General features: G+C 38.0%; 1 protein-coding gene across 1 annotated transcript in view; it reads left to right on the forward strand.

Annotated features, from left to right (window-relative positions):
- The window catches only part of PIEZO2 (piezo type mechanosensitive ion channel component 2), a 586,652-nt gene that overhangs the window by 86,377 nt on the left and 484,368 nt on the right, over positions 1–15,907 (forward strand). The window lies entirely within an intron of this gene.

The raw sequence follows: 15,907 nt of genomic DNA on the forward strand, positions 1-15,907 counted from the left end.
CCATTGTTAAATTATCATCAACCTTCAATAATCTGTATCTCATAATAAATATATATTTTTTTGTATTCAATATCAATCCAGTTTAATACAGTATGTATTTATTGGTCACTCACTTCATACTAGGACATTGTACTAGAAGCAGGAATGCAAAGGGTATAATTTATAGTCTCCGTCCTGGGTAGCCCATAAGGCTTCAGATCACTATACATACTATTAGAGTTTTAATTATGGGAGGTACACATTCCCTCCCTTTCCCTCTCCTTTTTTTAATTTTTTTTTCCTTCATTCCTTCCCAAAGTAGTGGTGTGTGTGTGTGTGTGTGTGTGTGTGTGTGTGTGTGCCAGTAAGCATTGCAATTCAAGTAAGCTTTAAAATTTTTTTCTACATTTTACAGTGTTATCTGCTGTTCCATATTTAGCCTTCCATTAATGTTTAGGAAATTGTAGCCTTAATAGAGAAGGGAGGAGGGACTCAGGAAGAAGGAAGGGTAGGAGATAATTTCATAATTTATCAAGATAGGAGTACTGGCTCATAGTTTATGAACAGTAAACAGTTTTAAAAAGAAAAGCTGTGTGTACTGAACCCCTCTAAGTTTAGATGAGCCTGTGGGAGGCTGGAGTGAAGACACTTCATCAGCAAATGCATTTGGAGCTGGATTTTGCCAGATTTACTTGAAGGAAAGGAAGAGAAGAGGCATTTCAGGAAATTAAACAGCACATCAAAAGGAAAGGAGTAATGAAAAATATTGGAGTATTTTGATCAACTAGGTGACTGTTTGGAGTTTGTGGTATGATGAGGCCTGAGGCCAGTGAGATGAGTTGACCAGATTTTAAGGGGCCTGGAATGTTGTGGTAAGATTCAGTGTAAGGATGTAGAAGGAGTCTAAAATTCAAAGATTGACTCAGCTTTGACTGTTGTCCTATTAGCTCCCAGCTACCGACATTACATAGGCAAAATATTTATTCTTTTAGACTTTCATTTCATCTTTAAAATAAAAATGACAATTCTTTGTGGGCTTTATGAAGATGAAAAAATATATATTCGTGTGTCCATTCTATGATCCACTTATTCACTTAACTACTATCTGGCAGCCTCATTCTAGGAGAGAGAGATAAAGCTGGCAAACCTAAGAGATGGGTACTATAACCTCTCTAACATAAGGACAACCAATAGATGATGAAATATGTATTATGACTAATAATTGTTATTAGTGTTATTATCTCATGATTAGTTGAAGGCAAAGGAGAGATATGATCACATTTGTATTCTAGAAGGATAATGCTGGGAGCAGAGTTTCATTTCATTCCATCTCAAACCTGATTTCTTGAAAATTAGAATTGAGAAGCTAAATTTTGCAGGTAGCATGATATCTAGTGATTTTCTACCGTCTCCAATCATTAGAATAGAATTCTTTTCAGAGAAAATAGTCAACTAAAGTGGGTAAAAGTACTAAGGGTAAGAAATTAAATCACTTGGGGACCCAATCCAAGCCAAGGATGTGTTTTTGAGCTGGAGGGAGGAGGAGCGAGGAAGCTGTGGCTGGGTCTCCATGATGAGGGTCAGCCAGTGTGAAGGAAGAGAACTTCTAGAATACAAGCTTTGAGTTCTGGCTTTACATCGTAATCCTTGTGCAATTATGTCCACTCTGAAAAGGAAGTGATGACAAGTTATACTTCACAGGACTGTGTCATGTATCAGATGAGACAAAGGCTTTGTAACCTGAACAATGCTAGCAGTTATTTTCCCTAGCTCCTGGCATATGCTCTATAAAATTTGATTGGTTCAATAAAGGATTATGAAGAGAAAAATGAATTCTGTCAAATTTCCTCTTCCTACCTCTCCTATCACCTAATTGAATTGATTGGCTTTTCAATCACAATTAACTACTTAGATTGGTTGTTTTGATATCAAGCCCATATACAATAGCTGTCATATAGAGCTTTCTGTCCTCTAGCCCCAGCTGCATAGCCTAGAAGAGCTTAGAGCTTTCTAAGAATGACTTCTGCAAATTCCCCAACTCTTCCTGCCTTGGGGCTTCCTACATCTGTGTCCCACTTCAGTTCTGCCTTATGTCAAGTTGGATGTAAAGTGCAGTTCCTTCAGTCATTTGTGCCAAGCCTTCTATAAGTTCTCCCTGTCCCAGGAAGAGGCCACACCATGTCCTTCAGGACTTATACATCTGAGTGGCTTCACCTCTACCCTATTTTGTGTTCTTACCTGGATGCCCCAAGATCTCTCATTATACCTCCAAAATGTATTAGAGCAAACGCCCAAATATAATTCTCTTTCTAAGAGAAATATTGGACCTATTGCCTAAATTAAATTAAAATATTTCTGTCTTGTAATAAAACATAGTAAATCAGTTTTTATTTTTATTTTTTATTAATTTTTTTTCTTTTATTGATTTTTTAGAGAGAAAGGAAGGGAGAGGGAAAGAGAGAGAGAAACATCGATGAGAGAAAACATCGATTGGCCGCCTCCTGCATGTTCCCAAATGGGGATTCGGGCCCACAACCTGGGCATGTGCCCTGATCAGGAATCAAACCGGTCGACCCCTTGGTGCATGGGTCAATGCTTAACCACTGAACCACACTGGCCAGGCATAAATCAGTTTTTAGAGTAGCTGGGCATGAAATAAAGTTAAAACATAAAAGTCATTCTGTCATATAGTCTTCATCTGTAAAATGAACATATTCACTCTTGTCCTTATACCAGCTGATGGGGAAAAAGAGTGGTGTGGAAGGGCACTCAGGTTGTGAATTGTGTGGCTTGGTAGGTGCTGGGCGAAACCTGAGTGGGGTCCTATAGGGTAAATGAGTTAGTGCTCACTAAGCTAATTTCTGTGACCGACAGTGTCGCATCTGGTTCACAGGAAGCTTCAGATAGATTCAGTCCAGTGTGTTTTGACATTCCTACATCCTGGTGTGTGTGCTTAATACAGGTGCTAGGATCAAACTGTGTTCTTTTCCTTTGAAATGTCCCCATTACTGCAATCTGGAAGAAGTCTTGGGGAGAGGAGCTTTGGGGACCCAGGATACAACTGTAAGGAAAACAAAAAAGAAGAAGGCTGGAGTGGTGGTTCTTTTAGTTTCCAGATTGTGTTTCTAGGTAGGCTGCTATAAAACTCAACAGGTTCCAGGTAATAGCTGAGAAAACAACTTTAGCTCGTTTTCGGAGAACAAAATAAGAATCATTTATTCTTCAGGATTCATTCGTGCCAAGGAAGAACTAATCAACTTAAAAATACAAAATAACCTCGAAATGGTATATATTCATAAAGACAATAATTTTTGTGATCTATATTTTCCCTCCCTTGACCTCCTAATTATGTTGTTAATTTTAATTGGAGTTACTAGGTTAGTTCATACAGATGAAGTGGTAGGATGTTACTTGATTGTTGGTCACTGTATGGTTATCACAAGCAGTTTAAGTGTGGTTTTGAGACGTTCCTTCCCACTTTTAGCAGGACAAAAACTAATGCCTGAGGTCCTGAAGGGTGTGTTCACTGTAAGTCATCAAGTGCTCCCACCCAAGGCCTTCCTCTGCTCAGAGAAATGTATCTTCAGCCTCCCCAGCATAGAGACGCCTGTGAGCACTGCCCACTGGGAACTCAGTCCTGCCGGCAGACAAGTGGCCCCGGGATGGCTCAGGAAGGTCTATAAAGTCCTTGCAACTCATCCCAGGTGTCATTTAAGCACTTGGGATTGATCTAGCCTCTAGTATCATAAAAAAATTACACCTGGGTAATTTCTTTTTTGTGTGTGAAATTTGAGGCTTGAGGTATTAATGGACTTGCTTATAGAAGCTCTACTCGGATTAAAATTTTTATTTCCTCTTCTGGCTACTCCCAGTGAGGAGCTGTGTTATGAGGCTCCGTGTTTGTAAAGAAGGACATTGGAAAGCATATGTTTCCATTTTCTTTTGTGTAATATATAAGATTAATAAATGTCTTTCCACCCCCTGAAAGCTGACCAAAGCCTCATAGAGCCTCTTTTGGTAGAATTTGCATTGACTCCATTTGTAAGAAAAATATGGTTAAGGCTTGGAGTTTAACTTCACACACTTTTTCTTCCAAAAGAAGCTCCCTGGAGCTTAACTTCCTTGTGACAGAAAAGGTTCATGATTCAAGAGGCTCTCTTATTTCTTGCCTGTTCCTGGATGCTGAAGTGGAAGTTATTACCCAAATATTATTTTTCAACAGACAGTTCCATGTCGTTCCTTTTTAATACTGTTGTTGTAGCCATATCATTATGTTAACCAGACTGAGTATTGCAGAATAGTCCATTCAGTGAAAGCTATTGAACATACACACCACTAGTCAGATATGATAGCTATTTTCTTACCTTCTGTTTTTAAGGGCAGTAGAAGTTCATTATTCTTCAGGGGCTTACAGTCTAATCGAGTAAGTAACATGTTTACATTTTGAAATATTACAAGGCTTTATGTAGTCATGTCATAAGAGTGATAAAGCCAAAATAGTATGTGTGTTCAGAAATGGAAGAGATTACTTTTTCTTAGATTTAATTTTATTTTAAAGCACAAAATATACACATACAAGTTATGAGAAACTTTAACATTATAATATAAAAAGCTACTGTTCTTCCTTCTTCAGTACCTCTTCCCAGAGGTAACCACTATTAACAGTGGATATATTCTTACAGATGTTTTCTGTGTGCAGAAGAGGAGTAGCAGAGTGGAGTGGTTAAGAAAACAGATTCTGGAGTCAGCCTGGCTGGGATTAAATTCCAGTTTCACCTTGAGTCTGGACAAGTTACTTATCCTTTCTGAGCCTTAGTTTCCTGAAAATGGAGGATATTAATATCTACCTCATAGACTTGTCATATTCTGTACAGTTTTATGAACTAATCTTTTATTAATTATATTGTGAACACCTTTCAGTATGCATTAACATGTGTACCAGTCACTCTGTGCATAGTTCCATGGTATGGAAATTCTTTTTTATTTTTAATAATTTTTTTTTACTTTCTTGATTTTTAGAGAGAGAGGACGGGAAAGGGAGAGAAAGATAGAAACCTTAATGAGAGAGAGCATTGATTGGCCGCTTCCTGCGTGCCCCCCACTGGGGTTTGGCCCACAACCTGGGCATGTGCCCTGACCAGGAATCGAACTGGCAACCTCTTGGTGCATGGGTCGATGCTCAACCACTGAGCCACACTGGCCAGGCTGGAAATTCTTACTGAATTATTATTTCCTTATTGCTAGACATAAATTTATTTATTCAGAAAAGATTACTCTGTGGGGGTGTTTCTTGGAGGAGACAAACATTTGAACTAGGCTGAAGAATGCTTAGAAAGTTGGAATACATGTTTGGGAACAGGGTATTACAGATTGGCAAAGAAATAGGCAGAATTTATTTACTCTTTCAGTAAATATTTATGGGATACTCACTATGTGTAGAAATAGAAACAGGAAATACATTGGTGAACAGCAAAGAATTCCTGTTCCAAAGGGGCCCAGGGCCTGGTGACATGCATGTTTGGGGAACAGCTAAAAGAGGGGTTTGGCTAGAAGGGAGGTATGTTTAAGGAAGTGCACTGTTGCTTGAGCAGTTTCAGGATAGGCTAAGAGTGGCAGGGTTCTGCAATATCCCTGTCCTCTGATGAAAATTTGCCAAGTGACCTAGCAAAGACATTTGTGGAGGTAGCCAGCCTCTTAGCCTCATAATGGCTCATGAATCATACCTACATTGTGGAGATAGACTAGGATAACAAAGCAGTTTCACTTTTGAGGATTTTGGGGAAAGTTTTGACACTTTATGTATCATTTAGTAAATAGAGGGCATAACAATGAGTCAGGAAAAGGGAAATGTCATTTATACCTAAAAGATCTGAGAGTTTAGTTCTTTATCTATTGACCAAAAATAAAACACTCTCTCAGGTTGAAGCCATGAGCTGATGAAAAAACTATAGTAAGCTTAAATGTTACTGGGATAGTCATTCTAATTTTCACCAACATTTTTTAAACTGCCTTAATTTTATAAGGCAGGATGATGTAGTGTATATTGAAAAGATGGGTAGTGTGACTGAGAGCAGGAGGCCGAACAGACCAGGGAATGGGATGAGGTTGGGTGTACAAGCCTGCATGTCTCTTTCCTTTGCTTATTGCAGGGATTCTTTTGTACCCTACCCCATTCTCAGTGACACAGACTGTGTGATAAACATTCAAAGTGAGGAGGAAAAACTAAATGCAAGGTCAAAGACTAAGTTGTCAGAGACTGAGCAGAGAGATCTGGTGGAAGAGGCTTATTTGGGGGCATCAGTCCAATTAATTGTGATTTGGGGTGTTGTTCTGGGAGCAAGGACTTCACACTGTGGTCAGAGGCTGTTCCTCGTTAGTGTGGTATCATAAGCACAAACCTCAGACATAGTTGAAGGCTGAATTCATGCCATAAAAGGTGTGTCTACTTCTTTAGCAACAAAAATATTTGAAGGCAATTGCAATTACTCCATATATGTCAGGGAATAGGGTGTCCTCTGGAAGAAGCAGGCAGGGTGTCCAAGTAAATTTATCCAGATAAAAACAGTCATTGTAAATCAATTTTAAGCTGTATAGTTATTAACAAGATACAATGTTGGGCAGCATTGTGAGCTGAAGATGGAAGAAATATGACTTCATTAAAGTTAGCTGAATTGATTTTTTCTCATGTTAATGCACACATCAGTCCAGGGAGGATGCTGCCAAGAATAATATAGAATAATCTAAAGCCTACAGTAAAAACCTACAAAAAAGTCTTGTTTTACTAAGTTCTTGAAAGAAGGAAACTGTGGCAGGCAGTAAATTAATCCTGTTATTAAAAAATCTTTACTGCTTGCATAAAGCCTACACATGTACATATATACACATACATGCTTATATTTCAAACTTTGCCAGCCCACCTTTACCCACAGCTGTCTCATGTTACTTAGGGATGAGCATGTGGAAGGCACCTGATAGGGGATAAAATAACATTGCAGCTGATTTCTCTTATTTCTGAAAATGAAAATGACATTGATTCTCCACATGTAACATAGTCCAGTAGTAAATAAGTCTCAACTTATTTCAGGTTGAATTATCTGAACTTGTTAATATTGACTCATTTGGCATATAAAATCATCAAGTTTGATGGTTCAACCTAAGAGTTTAGAAATACTGATATCAACAAAGATGAAAGGGTAACTTTCCAAATTTGAAATCTTGACATGTCTATTAAAGCAAACTTGTGAAGCAAATTGTGGCACTGGCAAAGCTAAGTAACCAGAAGTCCTGAGAGAAGGTTCACTTTATTATTAAGGTCCAGCACTTGCCTTAGGGTTTTCAGAGGATAGATGAAAAAAATCAAACTACAGTGAACTTGTAGTACAGTAGAATTTATATATAGGGTGTGGCAAACCTAGGTTTACAATTGTGAATACATGAAATGGAATTTATTCTTATATTATTATTTATTAATTATTGTATTATTTTCTATATTAACAACTGTGTATGTTGTTATATATAACAACATTGTATATTATAAAGGTAAAGTTAACCTTTGGGACAATCACAGAAAAGAAATGTTAACTTAAAAAATAGAGTTAATCAAGACAGTTAATTAAAAATAAAAAAACTGGAATTAAAAAGTTATTATCAAATTAAATGTGAATGATAATAAGCTCTCTTACTTTAACAATAATATTTCTGCTGATAAAAATAAGCTTTAAATTCTAAAAGATTAATAGTTTTTCACACACAAAGTTTTTTGTAATTAATTAAAAATACTAAAATAGCCCTGGCCTGTTTGGCTCAGCAGCCTACAGACCAGAGAGTCCCGGGTTCAGTTCCCGCTGGGGGCATGTACCACCGAAATAAAATAAAATAAAATAATAAAATACTAAAGGATTATCTACATTCTGCTAATAATAGACTACTAGAGAGGTTTAGTGATCCATAGTTTTGTAAATTGTTGAATTACAAAAAAGTGAATTAAGACCAAGTTAAAAAGTGTCTTATGCACATAAGAATAAATGTGTATATGAAGGATGATGAGTGACTCTAAATCAGTGAACACCGTGACACAAACCTAATGAAGCAAGCTAGTGAGGTCTGAACTTTCAGTTCCCAGACTACAAATACTAACTCTGCTTTTTAGTAAATAAAATTGCTACTGAGATGGGTGGGCAAATAAATGATGTTCACATTTGACATTTCTCAGCATTCACTCATGCACCCTCATTTCTTGTTCATCACAGTGGTAAGAGAGCAAGTTTTATTTTGGTAAACTTAGGAACTGTGGATTTAAATGCAGGGTTCTTCATACTTAAAATGAAACATACCTGATTTTTAATATATTTTTTTCAGATAGCTTAAGCAATCATCTATGAACATAAAAGCTTTATTTCCTCATTTGCAGTCATGAGCGAACATTTATGTTGTTATTCTCTTGGACCAGAGGACAGTTTCATAGCATGAGCATGACCAAGCTTGAACATTTGTGTTTTAAATACAAGTTTTGTACATTTGCTAAATGGTGGATAACCTATTAAAATATATTTTAATGGAGAAAAAAGCTAGCACTATATTCTTTCTTTAAAATTCATTTTATGCAAACCATGAAATGAATTAGGATGAGTTTAGAAACCTCAGTTAAACTGTTAATACTGTTAGTAATATTCAATTTGATATACACATATTGAATTAATTAAAAATAGAAAATAGAACCCTACCTTTTATAATAATTAAGAAGGCAACAAATTTTAAATTTACTGGGCCAACCACATACAAATGGTGTCCCAGGTTGTTTGGGGAAAGCAGAACACCAGACCAGAGGCTTTTATTCTTTACAAATAAGATACTTTCTCCTAATTTTTCCTTAGATTGGCTTAAAAAATTTAGAAGACTGGGCAGTGGTTATCATTTTTTGCTAATACAATTCTATTTTAAGTCATTGTAATCTATTACCCCATAAAACTCTTTTTTTCCTTGAGGCTTTACTCTAAAATTACATTCTTTGAACCACCTTCTTTAATGTGACTATAATATTTCTATTTCTTGAAGTATGAGAAATACATGACTGATTGATTCAGTCTTATACCCACAAACTTCCTGGAACAAAGTCAGCTTTCATACATCTCTGTATAAAAATGTAAAGTTAAAATTTAGGGACTATCTCTGAATATGAAAGCATAATATTTTTATATTTGAACAATATTTCTATTAGCTTTTTGAATCACAAATATAAGAACATTTTATGATATACATGAAGAACTTAATGCAGGTGCTATGTAAAATTCAGTGAATAAGCATAGGTCATCGGGCGAGACTTTCTGGCATGTCTTTCTTGTAGAAATAATTTTTGTAACTTTCTGAAGGAAGCACTGGGGACAAGACCTCCGGTGGATGTAGAGTTTAGAAATAAAGTAAAAGGGAAAAGAACGCTCTGGTCTTGACTGTCAGTTGTTCTAAAGCTCCACTACTTGAGACATTTATAAACTTAACCGGATGCAAAACACAGGAGTCTATAATGAGGGAAAGAGTGTTACACAAATAGACAATGAATCAGGTGACATAACAGCAGCTTTCCTGCTTCTTATTTCTTTTAATAGTTTTGCTTCCTTGGGAAAAAAATCTACAATTGTTTAATTTCTTCCTGTTTAATTGTAAATACGTTGCAGCTGTTTGTATTGTTGGTGGTTTAAAAAAAAAAAAAATAACCAGAATTTTGAAAGGAAATTCTTTTTAGAGTAATCAATTGGTTTAAAGTACAGAAGGAAAAATATTAAACATAATTTTTCTGCAATCACTGAATTGACAGAACTACTTTGCCACTTGGTTTTGAAGTTGCTTATTCTGAATAATGTGTATCTACTACTCTAAAAACTGTTAAACAAATCTCCCTGAGGCAATAAAGATCATTTAGAACGTACTTAGTTGAAATGGAGGTTCTAAACATTTAAGACACTGTCTCCCAGGCCATTAATAGTGAAATGTTGTTTGGCCTTGCTGAAGTGCATGAAGGAAGTTGGAGGTTGCGTCTTGCTAAAAATTCTGCTCTGAGAGCACTTACCTTTAATAACATAATCTAAAATTATGACCTTCAACTATTATGGAAGGGTAATTAAAGTGTGCATAAACATCTCCACCATCACATTGCAATAATAAGGAAATTAGTATACATGTATTGCAACTCAAATACTTTTTATAAATATTATGTGGCCATCTTAACACTTTCGTATTTGCAAGAGATTTTTTTCCCTTTTTATATTGATACAACTTAAGTTGCCAAAGTCAAATATACCATTTTTCCTACTTGGAGAGTTTCTCCAAAACTGCATGCCACCCTTTCACCTTTAGAAAATGAAATTCATGAATTAGATGAGCCCTGTTGTTTACAATGCAAATAGTAGCACTGATGTTCATGAAGCACCTCAGGGAGGACTTGTTACCTCAGTTTGTAATCATGAACTCTCTAGCTGGCAGTCTTTTGTTTGGGAAATTAGCCAGCCCCTGTCATCCTTTAAGGGAAGTTTCCATGCAATTTTGGATAGTTAAACAAGGTAGGAATAGTGGAAACTATAGTGCATATGTAGGTAAAGAAAATGATCTTTTTTTCCTTTGTACACATTGATTTGCATTTTTAAAAAATTATACTGTCAGAAGTAAAATTCTTGAGGCAGAAGACAGAGGTCCTGGTGATTTGACTAACCAGCAGGGGTGCGGGGCACCAGGAATGTTGTGCAGCAGAGATATGATAGCCATTAGCAAGAGTAACAAATATGTGAGAAGTGTCTCCAGGTCCTGAACAAAGACAAATTCACCCTTGATAAAGGAGTGGTTGCCATTTGCCTTCTAAGGCTTTCTTGCTCAAATGTGCCTTATTAACAATTCCAAAAACATATTTTGCCCTGGATGTGGGCAACTTACTTCAATATGGCATCCAAAGTCCCCACATGCTTGGGGAATTCCGGGGTAGCAACTTCAAACATATAAAGCAGGGAACTCAGTAATTTGGCCACTGTCATCAAATGGGGTAATTTCAGACAAAAGTAAATGATGTTGGATTTTTAGAAGTGGCTTACATTTTTTAAAGTTTTTATTAATCATCTATTGCTGCATACAAATTATATAAACATTTTGTAGCTTAAAGCAACAAACACTACCTCAGGGTTCCTGGGAGGCAGGAATGGCTCGGCTCTCTCACAGGCTGCAGTTACGGGGTTGGTTAGGGTGCAGCCTTCTGAGGACCTGCTTCTAGGCTGACTTGTGGCTGTTGGCTGACAAGGGCTGGCTACTGGCTACTGACCTGTTCCTTGCCACATGAGCTTCTTCACTGGCAACTGTCTTCCCTCAGAGTGAGTAAGAGGAGAGTCAGAGGTGGTGGCCAGGACAGAAGCCACCAGATAGTATCTGGATACTTTGATTGTCTGCTCACTGGCAGTGAGTCACTGCCTCCAGCCCACATTCAAAAGCAAGGATTACTCACCCGTGTTGCAAACAGGAGTAGACTTTCAGTGGGGACCATCTGGGGCTGCCAACCACTATGGGTCATTCCTGGTTTCTTCTTACGCTTCTGGACTTTACTATAAATAATGGTAACTAAAGGTTGTGATGTGAGAACCAAGAGTAGGCTCCTATCTTTCTCCTTCAAAGCTAATAATCAGCAATTTCCTCAGTATACACATTGCTACTACACATAACATAAAACCTTACAGAACAAGGTTGTAAAACTAAAACAGCAAAATACATATAGAATGTTTTCAGCCTTTGGAAGGTAAACATTGGCATGAGCCCTTGGCAGTTATCTGGGGAGAAAGTAGACAGGCAAGGATGCGTGGCAGTGGTAAGGCCTTTAAGCTTCTGGAAGATGATACAGACTCAGGAACTAGACTCCCAGGCTCAAACCCAGCCTGCTACTTACCTGTGCTTTCTCCTCCTGCCTGCTTTTTCATGTGTAGAAAGAGAATGAAGTAGTATCTGTAAAGGGAAGATGGTAATAGCATGAGGTAATATATGTGAAGTGCACAGATCAGGGCTTGACTCCCAGCAAGCACATTGGTGTAAGTCATTACTGATACAAGTCCACAGCAGATAAGTGAGTGCATTATGAATGCTATTGCAAGTAATGCAGTATACAAGTAAGTTCTACTTTTCTCTTTACCCAGAAATACACAGCATTTGGTAATTTTGCTGCACAATACAAAACATCATTTAAAAAACTTGATGTGTCTCTTTCACGTCAACGTTTCTCTCTCTCTCTTCCTCCCTTTCTCCCTACCATTCTATCTGAAGATGAATGCAAAAAATGTCCTTGGGTGAGGATAAAAACAACAACAACAACAAGCAACAACAACAACAACAACAACAACAAAAACCCCACACTCCCTAAAGCTAAAAACAAAGTAACTTCCTAGTTGATTTAATGCTTATTTTGGGCAATGTCAATTTTTATATTTCTATACTACCAAGAATGCTGTACACCTGAATACCCTAATTTCCTCTTTTAGATGACCTCACATTTTTTTAAAATTTCATTTTATTCATTTATTCACCATTCATTCCTTTCATGAGCATGAGCAACTTCTGGTCACTGGGCACTGGACATCATAGACCTGGTCAAAGACATAAAGAGATGTATGTGACCTTGAATGAGAGGTGCTCTGGAAGAGGGACCAGGAGGGAAATGCACTTCTGTTTGGCGGAGGTCATGACATGGGCGACTTCCATAAGAGGAAACATGTGAGCTATGTGGAAACAGGGAGATGTTCTAGTTGGAGGGAAGGTATGGTGTTTGCAAGGTCTAAAGGCAGGAAGCAGCAAAGCAAATGGAAGATTCTGGCTATTGAGTTGGGCAGTAGCACAGAGCATAGGATGTGCCTTGGTGGAAAAGGCATTGCAGGCATAGGTAGGAGGCAGGTTTATGACCTTGAACCAAGAGTAAGAACTATCACTTAATTGACATCTCAGAGTGAAAACCACCATCCTCTGGTACCTTGCAAGGCTCACATGATATGGCCAAATCCAGGACTCTGCTGCACATTGGGCTCCCCACAGGCTGTCTTGGGCAGGTCAGGCAGGTCAGGTCTATTTGCACCTTACGGACTTGGTTTGAGCCACTGACTCTGCCTGACAGGCTCTCCCACAAGGAGATTTGGTCAGCTTGCTCACCTACCTCATCTCTTGGCTCAAATCACACCTTCTCATTGAGCTCTACCTTCAGTGTCCCTAATGAATGCTGCCACTGGCCTTCCTCACCCCATGTACCTTTGGCCCCCCTTTTTTCCCTGACTTCTTGTTTGTACAGCACTTATCTTCCAACATACCTGTCATTGACCTTTTATTGTGTTTATTGTTCATCATACATCTCCCCACCAAAATGTAAACTCCCAGACATAAGAAGGGATCATTGTCAGCCCTAGCACTTGGGACATGCTCAATAAATACTATTGACTGAATGAATGACCAAATGTCTTTGGATTGTTTTTAGGAAACTTAAACTCTGGATGAGAACTAAGAAGCAGAAGGGGGGAAAATAGCTAGAAAGACAATTCAGTTTTACATTCTTGTTCTTTTATATTATCTCATTTATGTATTTTCCTGTCAGTCCAATCATTAGTGTGAAAGTTTCTTCCTGCTTTGGATCTTTCATAAAGGAGGTTAAGAATGTCAATATGATATAAAAAGCTACAAATATGTACATGACGACTTTAAGATGAAAAAACTCTTTTTGTGGATTTCTTCTTCTCCTACATACCATCCCTCACTTCCCCTTCTGTTGCTTGGGCTTGAAAGTGCCAAGCTCCCATTGTCCAGGATTGTGTGTCAGGATTAGCACTTCTTGATCTCGTCTTCTGGTCTGGGTACTGCATCTCTTAGTCCTGATGTGCATCCCACACTGGACTGTCTTGTGGCCCAAGGCCCTCCTCACTCTGTGACCAGAAGTACTCAAGACCTTAACCCCCTGGGTCCCCTTCTTGTTTCCTACTTCCTGGTTATGAGAGTGCTTCTCTTGTTCTTCTACAAGTCACTATTTTCCTCTGAACTGAGCTTTCTTCAGAGGGCTGCCCTCACATCCTTGCTGACAATCAAAGGACACATTTGTCTCTCTGTTGCGGTGAACTTCTTTTATGAAAGCTTTTTCTCTTGTGAAAACGGACATTTCTGTTTTTCTTGTATCTGCCTGACACAGCCTGCTGTTTGTTTATTCATGTGTGGCAGTGCCTCTTTGCCCTCTCTCCCCTGTGTGAGCAGTGGCATGGCCGCTGCTCTGTCTTCTGTGCTTCTCCTTATTGCTCTTGCCTTTGGAGAATCCATCTCTGCTTGTCATTTCAACTAACACCTCTGCTCAGGACTCCTCTCCATTTATGCAGAAATGGTGTCCACACTCTTAATGACTATTTCCATCAGATCTAAGTCCCATTATTTGGATCCCTGAATGTGTCTCACAGTAAAGTCTTCATTTTCTTCTTAAATGTCTTCTTTTTCTCCATGGCAGTAATCCTTATCGTTACCTGGGATGTAAGCCTTGGAGTAATTCTTAATGTACTTTCTCTTCACACCTCTCCATATTTATTTTATAAAATACTTCTTTATTCTGTAGGAAGCTTTTAAAAAAATTACCATTGTTGCTACACCACCTGAGGTCCTTATTTATACCCCAGCATTATTGTCACAACATTTAAGTTTTGCTTCCCACCAATCTTGCTTATGTACAATTGCAGGGTTAATCTTTCTGAAATATGCTCTCCTGATTCAAATTATCAGTGACTATTTTCTGACATCTCAACTCCATATATCCCTGCCCTTCATTTTCTCTTCTACTAACATTTGTTTCAACATGTCTCCATTCTGTGATATTTGTTAATTTGATCGCCTCATTCTACAAACTCATACTTACTCCTTCTTATCTTTACTCTGTCTTCCTTCATCCAAAAAAAATTTTTAATTGCTATCCTGTGATCATTTTCTTTCTGCATGGAACACTGCACACTTTCTTCTCCCAATCTAATAGTGAGGATGCTTACAGTAATTGCTCATGTTTTGGGGAGTTTTTGCGTATGAGACCCTGAGCCAAGTGTTTTAAACACGTTACATTTATTCCTCATAATAAGTCTGTGAGTTAGAGACAATTGTCATACCCATTTCACAGATGAGGAAATGGGAACTTGGAGAGGTATCCACTGGAGTTCTGTGCTACTTTTAAGAAGAGTGATGCAGAGGAACGGGCATAGGCTTGTAGACCTGAATTCAGTTCTGACTCGGTCACATCTTCGCTGGGAGAATTCAGTGATTGAGTCTCTCTGAGTCTGAGATTCCTTACTTATACAATGAGGATTAAATGAGATAATTTACAAAGAAATGCCATAGAACATTTAACAAATATTTTTCTTCGCTTTTCTTCCTCTTCAGTGTCATCACTTCCATTGACAACCTTACCCCTCAAACCCTTATGAATCCTGTTTCCCTCTATATTTCTGTAGCAATTTTAACTTGCCTACATATTTTGTAACTTATTTATGACCCACCTTCTTTCAGATATATTGGTGTTGCCTTCATGATTAGATTTTAAGAGCAGGAACCATACATTTTAGTCCAGCTGGTATGGCTCAGTGTTTGAGTGTTGACCAATACACCAAGAGGTTGCCAGTTTGATTCCTGGTCAGGGCACATGCCTAGGTTGTGGGTCTGATCCCCAGTGAGGAGCATGCAGGAGGCGGCCAATCCATGTTCTCTCTCATTGATGTTTCTATTTCTCTCTCCCTCTCCCTTCCTCTCTCTCTAAAATCAATAAAGGGAAAAAAAAATAATTTAAAAAACAGAGCAGGAACCATGCATTTTAATTCTTCATTTTTCATCACCCTAAACATAGTGATAAACACAGAATAAATGCTCAATTTTTACTTCCTAACTGACATACCTACTTAGCTTGATCCAG

This window comes from Molossus molossus, unplaced genomic scaffold (assembly GCF_014108415.1).
Source record: "Molossus molossus isolate mMolMol1 unplaced genomic scaffold, mMolMol1.p scaffold_m16_p_6, whole genome shotgun sequence".
Classification (NCBI taxonomy): domain Eukaryota; kingdom Metazoa; phylum Chordata; class Mammalia; order Chiroptera; family Molossidae; genus Molossus; species Molossus molossus.